Below are 12339 nucleotides of genomic sequence, written 5' to 3'. Positions count from 1 at the left end.
TAGCTTTGGTTAACCTACATATTAGTGTCTGACTGCCTACCCTTCAGAACTAACATCCCACTGCCTGACCTGCTGTAGTCTGTCTGTGTAGGCCTGGGGGAGAGGTTACCCATAGGCATCATTCAGAGGCCATAGCAAAACCTTTGTTTGTGTTTGTCTACACCTGTTCTGCTGGCCGAGACTGTTGTTAGGTATGCGATCCTCCCTGACTGGCATGTGTGAGTCATATGGACACACATGTCACCCAGCACATTTCATGAAGTGGGTTTTTTCACCCTGTGTAGTACTGGCTACTATGGTGACTCCAGTATTTGTTACAGATGTCATGGTGCCACTATGGGTGTCTACTATCTGCTGGCATACCATTCAGCCACCTGATTCCCTTGCATGCTCACATCCATACCATAGATACAGGTAACAACACATTCTACTCCATTAGGCAAATGGTAGGTTGATTGACTTACCTTGTGGGTGTGCCAGTATTGAGGATGGTGCTGGAGGGCTGCCTATGTCAGTTGCACATAGTACACTCCCTATACATGGTTGACCACAGGTAGTGTCATGATTGGCATCCCTTTTACTGTATGTGCAAGTCAGAGAGAGGTGTCATTCCCTGGGTCCCTACTATGTCAGTGCATGTGCTATGCATTGTCTCTTTGCCAAGACCAGGGCATACTGGGCATGCCTCCATTTGCCTACTGGGGCAGGCTCAGGTTTTTCCTCCTCTGTGTCACTCTGTGCCTGTGCAGGCCTTGGTATTGGTAGGGGGCTGTGTGGCCCTGCCCCGTGCTGGTCCTGTGGCAGCTGTTTCAGCAGGATCATATTGTGTGGCATGGCACATACCATAACAATTTGAGTACATGTAGCTGGTGAGTACTGCAAGGCTCCACTGGATGTGTCCAGGCACTGGAACCATGACTTCAGCATCCCAAACACATGCTCTATTATAAGTCTGGTCTGTGCGTGTGCCTCATTATGGCATTCTTGTTCGGATGGGTATGCATTTCTGATGGGTGTCATCAGCCACGGCTCCAGTGTATAACCAGTATCCCCCACTAGGTAACCATAAGGGATGTCCCCATTGGCAAATCACTGGTACAGCTGCTTCAGATGCCAGATGTGGGAATTGTGATAGCTTCCAGGGCAGCCAGCACACACATTCATTATAATGCTCTGGGCATCGCACATGACATGGCAGTTGATGGAGGGGAGGCCCTTGCGGTTGATGTAGACCCTACCCTGATGACCGGGTGGTGCTTTGATGCATATGTGCGTGCAGTCTATAGCACCAACTACCTCAGGGTATTCTGCAATTTGGTGGAAGATATGCATATTGCTGGCCAACACCTCATGGGTATTGAGGAAATATACATGCTCAGCAGTATGTGCTGACATGGCATCCAGGAACTGGTGGAATACTTTGGAAGCTGATGCCTGTGAGATCCCCATGATATCCTCAGTTGAACTTTGGGAGGTACCTGTGGCTAGTATTCCTAAGCCTACACATATTTGGTATCCACTGGGATGGTTTCCCCTCAGTTCGGTGTGTCAGGCATTGCTAGCACAGCTCAATAATTTGCTGTAGGAGGTCCCTGTCCACCCTATAGTGCTCCACTATCTCCAGCTCATGTAGTCCCTGGTAAGTTGCCCTGGGTCTGTACACTCTTCTCTGTCTCCTCACTGTGAGTTGGTCTACAGCATTCACATCCTCACCATCCCCTCAGCCTCTTCCACATGTTGTTGTATGATGCCTGTTGCAGCCCCTATCATTTTCTTGTTTTATTTGTTAAAAGTTTCCCGCTTGTATACACTGATGGTGGGTATGGGAAAAACCAGAGGGGAAGGTGTTTGCATAGTTTATAGTTGTGTTCTGGGCTGGGCTGGTCTGCTGCCTGTGTAATTGTCTAATTCTGATACATTTCACCTGCCAGTTCTCCTAGATTACCTTCCTACTACTGTTTTCCCTTACCATTGCCTTCCTGTTTAAGCCCAGGGGCACGCCGCATAAACACAGTGATCAAATGTGCACAGAGCTGCTATTTCGTGGTTTACTCTTTTTTTTTCTTTAAAACCCAGTGTGCGGTCCGCACACCCGCTTATGCAATGTAAAGAGTGCTAAGCGGCCTCAGGCACACCCCCTTGCTTAGCTGTGCTAAGCTAGGAGCAAACCTGAGCCACAGGGCTCCAATCTTACAGTATACCTGACACCCCCCCTTATGATGTCAACTAACTCCTAGGCTTGCACCAAGCTATTCCTGCTCTTACACTGTTGGGAGCTGACTAGCATGCAGGGGAAATCTGGGATTCACTATCATTCCCCTCATTTGCATAGGATTGCCTGCTAATGCATAGTTACATGTCTCACACTGAGCCTCCACCCCTTAGCAACCACTATTCACTGGCCATATTGTCTTCTGCCTGCCATTGATTATAATGGCAGAATAGTGATTTTAGTTAAAATGCTTATTTTAGGTTTATTTTCTTATCCCCCCCCCCCCCCCCGATCCCATTTGCATGCCACTGCCCTATGCTTAAACAGCCGGGATCGTCTAAAAAAAAAAGTTGATTTTTTTTCAACTGTTTTCCATGCCAGTGGCCTTATACTTGGCCATTGGCATGTTTTCTAAATGATATGCACCTTTTATTTGGAGCTGTCATGGCTCCGTTTTGGAATTTGCAGAAATGTACTCCATTACTGGTGGAGTACATTTCTGTAGATTACACTAGTCCTGCACGGCCGATTTCCAGCTTCCTGGATTGCAAATTCACCTCATTTGCATGGATTTCTCCTGCAAATGGGGTAATTTGCATACAGGGGCTGAGTCCATGGCAGGGCTAGTGCAGGAGCGTTCATGCATGCCCTTACAGGTTATTCCTGGATCACACAGCAGACATGTTGCCTGCTGGTGCTCCTGCACTAATCCTGCATGCCGTGAAAGGCGTGCACAATCTGGGGGTAGTCTTTCTTATCAATTTCATGCATGCAGAAGTCTGACGCTACAGCATACCCCTCAGCTGTACAGACACAGAATGTATTTTTGGTCCGTTTTTGGTCCGTTTTTCATGAAATTGTGGCTTTCTGGCAAACTAGTGACAAATCATTAAAGATTGAAGTTAGAAAATAATGACAGACATTTGAGTTTTAGACTTCATACCCTCAGAACATTCATTCTAATGCAAAACCTGTTATTCTATCAACTTTCTAAGTTTGTAAGAGCAATATTTAAAAAATGTCCCTATTTGTATCACTTTTTTCATGGCTTTGTCCAGATTTCTTACTCTAAGAGGTTGAGAGGTATGCGCTACACTGCTTCCAGCAAATCATTTAATTTTTAATTATTTTATGTGTCTGTGATCCTTGCTTAGAGCTTCACATGAATAACTCACAAATATGCCTTTTAAAATATAGACCACCTGGGCTTAAGATTTAACATTTAGTGCCAATACACACTCTCTCACAGACATCCTTGCAAAAACTCATCCCCCAGCCTGAAAAGGCCAGAGCGTACTGTTGATTAATCTGGTTTCCATGGATACCTGACAAAATTCGTTAACGTTCTAAAACTAACTTTAAAACATAACGTAACATTCCTCAACTCCTTCAGCACTTACTTTGCCTTCAGTTGTTTGTCAGTACACTATAGATTCCTCATAGAGAAAATGCAGTTGTAAGACACTTGAAAATATAAGGCTAATACTTACATAAAAATATCTCCTGCATAATTACGTATCTGTTTTTCAGCTTTCCTTTGACATAAATATATCATAAACATTTTATTTGATTCATTTGCAAAGAAACTACAAGCTAATATGTATTTAGTGAATAATTATCATGAGACATAATATTTTTCAGTGACAGTAGGTGCATTGCAAATGTTTGTTCCTAAATTCCAGAAAGATGTAACTCATAATTCTTATACATAATGGTTTTCTTTATTTCAGGATAGAGGCATCAGTAGATAGAGCTCCTTCTAGGGTATTATTATAGATAATGTGGCAGTGTGTATGTGCCCACCTTTTTGAAATATTCCATTCTTCTTATGTGTTGTCCTGTCATTCTGTCACTCTTCAGTCGACCAGCATAGACCACATGAGCTGAATCTGTAATTCCCCATTTCTAATATGTTTACTACATTCAATTCATTTAGATCAGTCCTGCTGTTTACAGTGCTGTTCTCAGCAATGCCCAAGACAGAAGTTCATTTGGAAAAACAGCTAAACCTTTACTGTTAGCAGGGCAGAACAGTGGTAGTGCTGCTACCTCACCTCTGAGCCCAGTTTAGTTGTCAGGCACTTCCATATGCTCACCATGACCTCATGGGATATCTAGGATCTGCAATTTTCTCATACTGGCAAAACACATTCTACCTTGGGTGACAGGTTAATCTATGTTGCCTTTAAGAATATGTATGTTTCTCTTGGAGTGCTGTCCTATGATGGACATTTATCTCATCTGGAATGCAACCTCCATTTGCATGTACTATTTTCAAGGATAGGGTATGCCTCATTGGGAACATGAATTCAAAATATTTGTGTACTGATAATTAATGCGCAAAAGTACAGCTGTGTGCAAAGCTAAGGTTATAATGCTAATACATGTCTAGTACTGAAGCAGCTATGTGTAAATGTATCATCAAAGGCAAAACTGGTCAGAATTGCCATTTTAAAGTTATCAGACTAATACAAATTGATAGTGGTGGCTTATCCTATTGGACTGCAGGACTGCAGCCTCCCCAGCTGAAAACTAAAACCAAAAAAAAAAAAAAAATCACACATGCATGAGTAGAAATTCAAATCCAGACTGTTCTTTCACCAGTCCAGATTTGGAAGAAAGCAGCAGTCTTACAGATGCCTCAGAAATCTCTGCAGTTACAGCCTCATAGACCAGAGGGGGATCGGACTGCAAGATCTGCAGTCTGTACTTGGCATTCTGGAGTGCACTCATGCGTGCTCGGCCGGAAATGGAGCTTTAGCTGCTGAAGAGAAATGGCAGGCTGCTTTTAACTGATGCACGCATGTGTGCTTGGCCAGAAATGGAACTCTAGCTGCTGAAGAGAAACAGCGGGCTGCTTTTAACTGAATGAGAAGTTATGGGCTGCTTACTGCATGAGGAGTTATGGCTGGCTGCTGAAGTGAAACGGGTCCTGCTTACTGTGGAGTTATGGCTGAAAATGGACTGCTTAGAAATGTGATGCAGGAAGCAGGTACTTGCCTTAGGGGCTTTGCAACAGTGAGTGTGTGTGTGTGTGTGTGTGTGTGTGTGTGTGTGTGTGTGTGTGTGTGTGTGTGTGTGTGTGTGTGTGTGTGTGTGTGTGCGTGCGTGTGTGTGCATGTGTGTGCGTGTGTGTGTGTGTCTGTGTGTGCGCATGTGTGTGTGTGTGTCTGTATAAAATGCCCCAGTTAACTATAACTGGAGGCTAGAGAGAAGGTTCAAACCTCAACCTTGGATACTGGCAGCAAGAACCTGAATTCCCTACCCACCACCACTTGTGAAAAGCATTCAGATTTTTGCCTCATAGTTTTGTTCTTTTCTTCATAAAATCTGTGGTTTTCTGGATTTTCAGACATTTGAATTTCAGACTTCATATTCTCCAGAAAGTACATGGTAATACAAAACATTTTTTTCTAGCAATTTTCAAAGTTTATAAGAACAATATTTGAAATCTGTCCCTATTTTGGGGGGCTGTATTACCCCATTATTGGCTTTGTGTAGGTCTTTTGTGCTAAGAGGTTGAGAGCTATGGTGGGAACGGAATTCACTGAATGATAGCCATTTAAGTTTTAGTCTTCCTCCCTTTCAAGAAACATCTGATTTTGCATAAGTAGTAGTATATTGCTCTGACTGTAGTGCACAGGGTCCTGGGTTTAAGAGTTGGCAGTGAAATGCATGGTGATAGCATAGCATTTTATTCTAGTAACTTTTCAAGGTTATACAAGCAATGTTAAAAATGTGTCCCTGGTTTTTGGGCTTTTGTCCCTCCCCCAATAAATTTAGGCTTTTTCCAGATTTCTTGTGCTTGTGTGCTGCAAAGTTGAGAGATACAGTTAAGCGTCAAATATATTTTACAAGGAGCAAAGAGCTTAGGGGAAAGAGAAGTTTAGTGCTGCTTATACTGAGTAAGCTTGTACTGTTAATAGCACAACAGGTAATGTACTTGCTTTTGATGCAGAAGACTGTGTGTTCTACTCCCACAGTATGTAGATGCATTGCTGATACTGTACGGTGTTGTACTTTTAAAGGGGGTGGATGCTGCAGTCCTGAGAATGTAATCTTTGGCAGAGATGCCTAGTAACTATGAACCTGTTAGTTTGCTGTCCATTCCCTTTTGCAATATTACTAACTTATCATTTAACAGGCACTTTATTTGTAGATGAAACAATAAAATATAAAGTTGTTTGCTAGCAGCAACCTCTTAATTAGTTACAGATTTCTTTATTGTGGAATTATTTAGATGACTTTTACTTCTGCAGAGATTGTGCATATTTACTTATAATGATGGACTGTAGAAGTTTGAGTAGACTTTTATGATGGAAATGTTTTGAATTGGGCAGTTTTGTCATTATTGGTGCAAGCATTTTTTTCATTGTTTACTGGAAAAATGCTCAAAACAGTAAATTTAAAATGCCCTCTAACAACTGTACTGTATTATACAAGGAATATAATTTAATACAATCTGGAAGGTGTATCAAAGAACACATGTATGTTTCATGTGCAAGGGGCATATGATTTGAAAACAGCCCAAAGTTAATCTTTATCTGCCACTGGCCAGATGTATTTTCTTTGAATGTGGGTTTCAATGCTGTTTCAATGAATGTGAGTTTTAAGGGCAGAGAATTTTTAATGCTAAGTCTATTTTCATTGTGAGACTGCATTGTTTTGTTTAGCAGATGTCTATTAGTGTTACTGCTGTAAAATGTAAAATAAAATGTTTAAATGAAATCCAAATCATTGTAGAAGTAAAGCAGTATGCACATTACAGTGTTTATGGTAAATGAGGAGGAATAAAATAATGGAACATTGGAATGGCTGCAGGGGGGAGGCCCCATTCAACCATGGTTTTAAGAGGGGGGAGCAGCAGCAAACTCAAAGACAGCCCCAGCTGAACTATAACTCTCAACTATCCAAATTTTCACAGAATTAATAGATTTTTGCTTCTTATTTTTGATTTATTCCTCATAAAATTTGTGGTTTTCTGGCAAATCATTTAGGAATGAAGTCACTAAATAATGACAGCCATTGAGTTTCAGACTTCATACCCTTCAGAAAAATGCATGCTAAAGCAAGACCTGTTATTCTAACAACTGTCTAAGTTTATACAACAGCAATTGTTTAGTACTGTCTGCACATTCCCGCAATATATTTGGCCTTGTCCAGATTTCTTGCATTAAGAGGTTGACAGGTACGTGCAAATAAATCACTTTATAGAATTAGGTATATCCAAAACTTTCAACTGTCCTCGACTTTGGCACAACATGTTGCTCTCCCCCTAATAATACCTCCATAAAATGGCAATTTTGGAGGAAAATGTGAAGGGTTTACAAGTAAGAAATAATTGTAATGATCAAAGTTATAGATTACTTTTATTTCAGAAATGCATGCAGATTCTCTTATTTTGTCAGCTGCTCAACTTAACAGTACTAATATTAAAACGTGTCCCTTCTTTGACAGGTTCCCAGGTGCATTGTGTGGCTATTTTATATTTTTGCATCACAGTTTTGGTCTGTCATTCATAAAATTGTGGTTTTCTGGCAAATTGGTGACAAATTTTTAAAGATTGACGTTAGAAAATAATGATAGACATTTGAGTTTCAGATTTCATACCCTTCAGAAAATTCATACTAATGCAAGACCTACTATTCTATTATCTTTTTAAGTTGTTTATAAGAGCAATATTGAAAATTGTCCTTATTTTTGGGCCTTTGTCCCACTTCTATTTATGGCTTTGTCCATATTTCTTGTTCTAAGGTTGAGAGGTATGACAAATGTGTCAGGGCCATCACCGTCAGCCAGAGACATTTCAAATTGTGACATGCTTGTTGCAACCCACTCCCCCATGTAGTGACTCTGGATGTGTCCAAGCAAGGCAAGGAGCAGTTATGTAGTGTAAGTGTGCAGAGTATCCCCCATCCAAGGAAGACACAAGTACTATAGTGGCTTTTCATTTGTCCTTGATTTTGCAGAATGTTTTCTATCATATTTTTATACTGTTAATTTATGCTTATTATTATTCAGAAAATGCATGTGTTGCACTGCCTGTTGTTCTGTGTTTAAGTAGCAATGCTTTAATGACTATCAGGTAAGCTTGTCTGATATTGTAAGATGCAAGTAAGCTTTAATAAGCATACTGTTAAAGGATTACCAACATTGAAGCCTTTTTATTGTTGCCATGCAGAGAATATTTACATAGCTAGATAACGTATAAGCCTTAGATATTGGAATGCATATGGCAGTATTTGTAATAAATGGAAGGATTACAGTATTTTCAGAAGCTCACTACATTTGTTGGAGACTTGCAGTCATCTTTGCAGGCTTTACCAGTAAAGTAAACGGATTGCCAGTCTATATTGTGTGGTCCATAACCAGTGCAGTAATCCTTTAAGCAATTTATCTTGACCTTGTTTCTTGTTTGCTGTTCATGTTTTCCCCATGAAATAAGTAGATAGTTGTCAGGCAGCAGGTCTTTTTTGGATAAGAAACATTTTTACAAGTGGGGGGTATCACAGAGATTGCTACTTTCAGCATGTTACTTGGTAGCTTTATAAAGCTGAATATAAATTATAATTACAACTGCAGTGCAAGGAGAAGTGGTTTGAGATGAGTGCTGCTTGTTTTTTATACTTGATTTTGACTGGCAATCCAGTAATGTATTTAAAAAGTAATTTATTTTTTCATGCCTTGCAACCTTTATGTTTCCATTTAGATTTTAAGTAAGCTGTCATGCAGCCAATGCACTGAAATATTTTTTTCTTCTGCACCTCATTTTGTCTTGATTGGACTCTCATAATGACAGTTTGGCACCAAGGGCAGCATATTTAATTAAAGTCCCAGGTTTTGTGGTTTTGAGCACAGCTCTGTCCCTTTCTAGTTGGTAACACCCCTTTCCATTGGCCCCACCTATTCATCTGTCTCTTGCAGCCCCCCTTTGATTTGAAGTCACAAGCCACCACTGCAAATTGAATAAATGAGGTTTCTAACAAGAAGGAGGATGTTAATACCAAAAAAACAGGAGACAAAAGTTTACCATTAGGCATGAATTCTGTATGCACAGTTACAGACAAATGTTATCAAGAAACAGAAACAGCTAGTGTCTGTATGCTCAGTTCTCTGGCAAGATTTGGTTATAATACGCCATACTGACAAGGCAGCAAATCTTTTTTCTACAGTAATGAATTAACACCTTACAAAAGGGATAATTTGCTAAAATGTTCATTATTGAATCCTTAATACAATTATTACTTATGGTTTTATTGTATTAACAGTGCAGAACTGTGAGTTTTTGGCTGCTGTGTCCAAAGTAGCTAGCATGTAAATGCCCTAAAACTGTCAGTACTGTAGATATTTGGATATTTCTTATTCGCAAACCTCCGGTTGCTATGATATGAATAATCTAAAAAAAATAAATTCCCAGGCTTAACTATTTGAAGGTATTTTGATTATGTAACTTGTATCCTTCTTAAACACCCTTTTATTATAAAATGCCTGCCATTTACCCCCATGCTTAGAGGAACAATAGTTGCTAACCAGTATTATGTAAATGCAATTTTGAAGAGCAAATGTTTAAAATCCTGTTTGAAAATATAAGTTGCATCTACCCTTACACAAGTGTAAACATTTTTAACATCATTTGATTTACATGCAATACCTGAGGTTGTAAGAATTTAGCTCAGACTTTACTTCCATCTTCCAGAAATATTTACTTTATTTTACATTTGTTGACCAGGAATGTCTGACTGAGCTCACACCCTTTTTCAGCAGAGGCCCGGGGAGAAAAGTTCCAAGTTATACAAAACAATTTAAAACATTAAGTTAACAGTTGAGATTTACAGGTAAATTTCAGATCTCATGCAGTAGTTACATAATTATACCACAGTAAAAGCAATAGAAACAGTAAGTACACTGTTTTTTAATAAAAAAAGTGATTTGTAAATCAGATAGTAGCAGACAATGTATTACAAAAGCATAGGAAATTACATAGAAGCTACACAGAAAGCATAGGGTATAGGCTATTTATATTATGTATTATGTCTTTCATAAACAGTACTTTATAGGTTGTTTATGGTCAGGGAGGGTGTGAACAATGCCAGGTCCAATGTTTTTTTAAAGTAGTCTTTAGTGGCTGACTTAAATTGTTTAGGGTGTGTAAGGGTCCTTATTTCTAGGGGAGTTTGTTCCATGCAGTAGAGGTGTGGTAGATATATAAGTAGCATCCAGTCTTATAATTTGGTTTGTAAACATTTAATAGGTCTTGAGTTAAGCTTCGGAGATTTCTTGTAGGGAAATAGTAGGAGATGAGGGATGATAGAGCTGTGTATATTATGCTTTTTGGGGCAAAACTTTTCAAAGATGCAGGTTTCCCTCTACAGGCAGTTTGGCTACCTGTATCTCCATACTAAGTAAACCAACAGTGAATTTGCAGCACTTTGAAGAAAAAAAATGGCAGTCTGTTTGTCACAATGTACATTTCCAAACATCAGATACATCCCTGCACACAAAGTTGTCACTATGTTACCAGTTAGTCTCAAAAAAGGCACAGGGCATTCCCAAGTTAAGAAAGGTTTTTGAAGAGGTAGAGCCCTAACCTTTCTTGGCAACTGTGGTTCTTTTTTTGTTTTACTGATTTTGTAGGTAAAAGAAACACAAATATAATAAACAACAACACAATCTCAGGATAAGTAAATGCAGTCACAGTATTTCAGATGCTTCAAGTATGTGTAGAAGTACACTGAAACGCAAGACACACTGAATACTATGTACAAAAAATAGTAATATCCAAATATAAATAAATGGAAATATAAGTATAATTACTTTAAATAAGTGCATTGGGAGACTTCACCCCTTGAACAGGATGTTTCATTCATCCTAATTAAAGTATATACAGACCTGCAAAAGAAAAAAAATCACACGCATATTTTGTCATCTCCTCATGAACAATTTCATATTAAATCCTCCCCATTACTGAAAATTTCACATTCAGAGAAAAAGTTATTGCCTGTGATGTCTTAAAAAAAAAACTTTGACCAGTCCCAGTATAAAAAATTTGTTGAAGTGTGCCTATGCCAAGTACAACAAACTGTCTTCAGATTCACTGTGTGTGAATCTAGCTAAGCATTTTAGTCTGCCATCTACCTCGCTTCATCAGATGTTGTCCACCAGTCGTCCTGAGGTTGAGCTCCTTAAGTGTAGGAAGGACAAGGAAAAAAAAACAAATCTTAGGGCCTTGAATGACAACCATTCACCATCTGCCAATCCCCCAAGGCTTTTTATCGCTGAGGAAGGCAAGGAGCCTTGAATCTAGATTCTCTACCTCCAGCCCCTCGAAAACCGAACAGGTTTTACAGGGTGCTGGACTCACATAAATACCTCTTCAAAAACCCATCTGCTGAACCAGAGGTTGTCACTCCAGGTCCCAAGGGAGCAAGAGCCAGCTCTTCAAAAAACCCTTTACCTACTGACAAAGAAAGCAGGGCCCTTAATAGGTTTGGTAAAAAAGTCTGCACTTCTGCTATTCTAGCCATGAGGGCCCTTAACTGCCAGTTTCATATGATAAAATGCCAACAAACTATTTCAGATCAAATAAAGCAAAATATATCCTCCCTGGAGGACAAGAACATTTCCAAGGAATTGTTAGACCTTTGCTTTCCAGCTCCCAGGTGGCTAGACATTTGTTACACTGTGGCTATGATGCTATGGAGGCCTCTGGCCGAGCTGCTGTATCTGGCTGTGTCATTAGAAAGTATGTTTGGCTTAGGAAACAGGCCCTACCAGACCATGGCAAATCCAAACTTCTAGATGCACCCCTGGATTAAGATTTCCTCTTTGGGCCAAAAGCTGTGGATGTCCAAAAAAGATGGAAGATAAAGCAAAATCTATGTAAACTGTCAAGGACTCCCTCCAAGTTCAGCCTCCTAAGTTTAGTAGGAATTTTCCCACTAAACTCTGGTCCTTTCCCTCACAATCAAAAAGCAGCCAAAGAAACCCTGGAGGGAAAGGCCTTAAAGGCAGCATCAATCACAAAGGCCCAGGCAGTGGTCCTCAGAAACTCTCAGGCAGGGGAATTCTGGGACACAGGCCCCAAATTTGCAGTTACAAGTTATTTAACTTGCTTATCCCAGTTTATG

The sequence above is a fragment of the Protopterus annectens genome, chromosome 11.part0, assembly GCF_019279795.1.
Source record: "Protopterus annectens isolate FY-2018-M chromosome 11.part0, PAN1.0, whole genome shotgun sequence".
In the NCBI taxonomy this organism is placed as follows: Eukaryota; Metazoa; Chordata; order Ceratodontiformes; family Protopteridae; genus Protopterus; species Protopterus annectens.
This window is presented reverse-complemented; position numbering follows the sequence as displayed.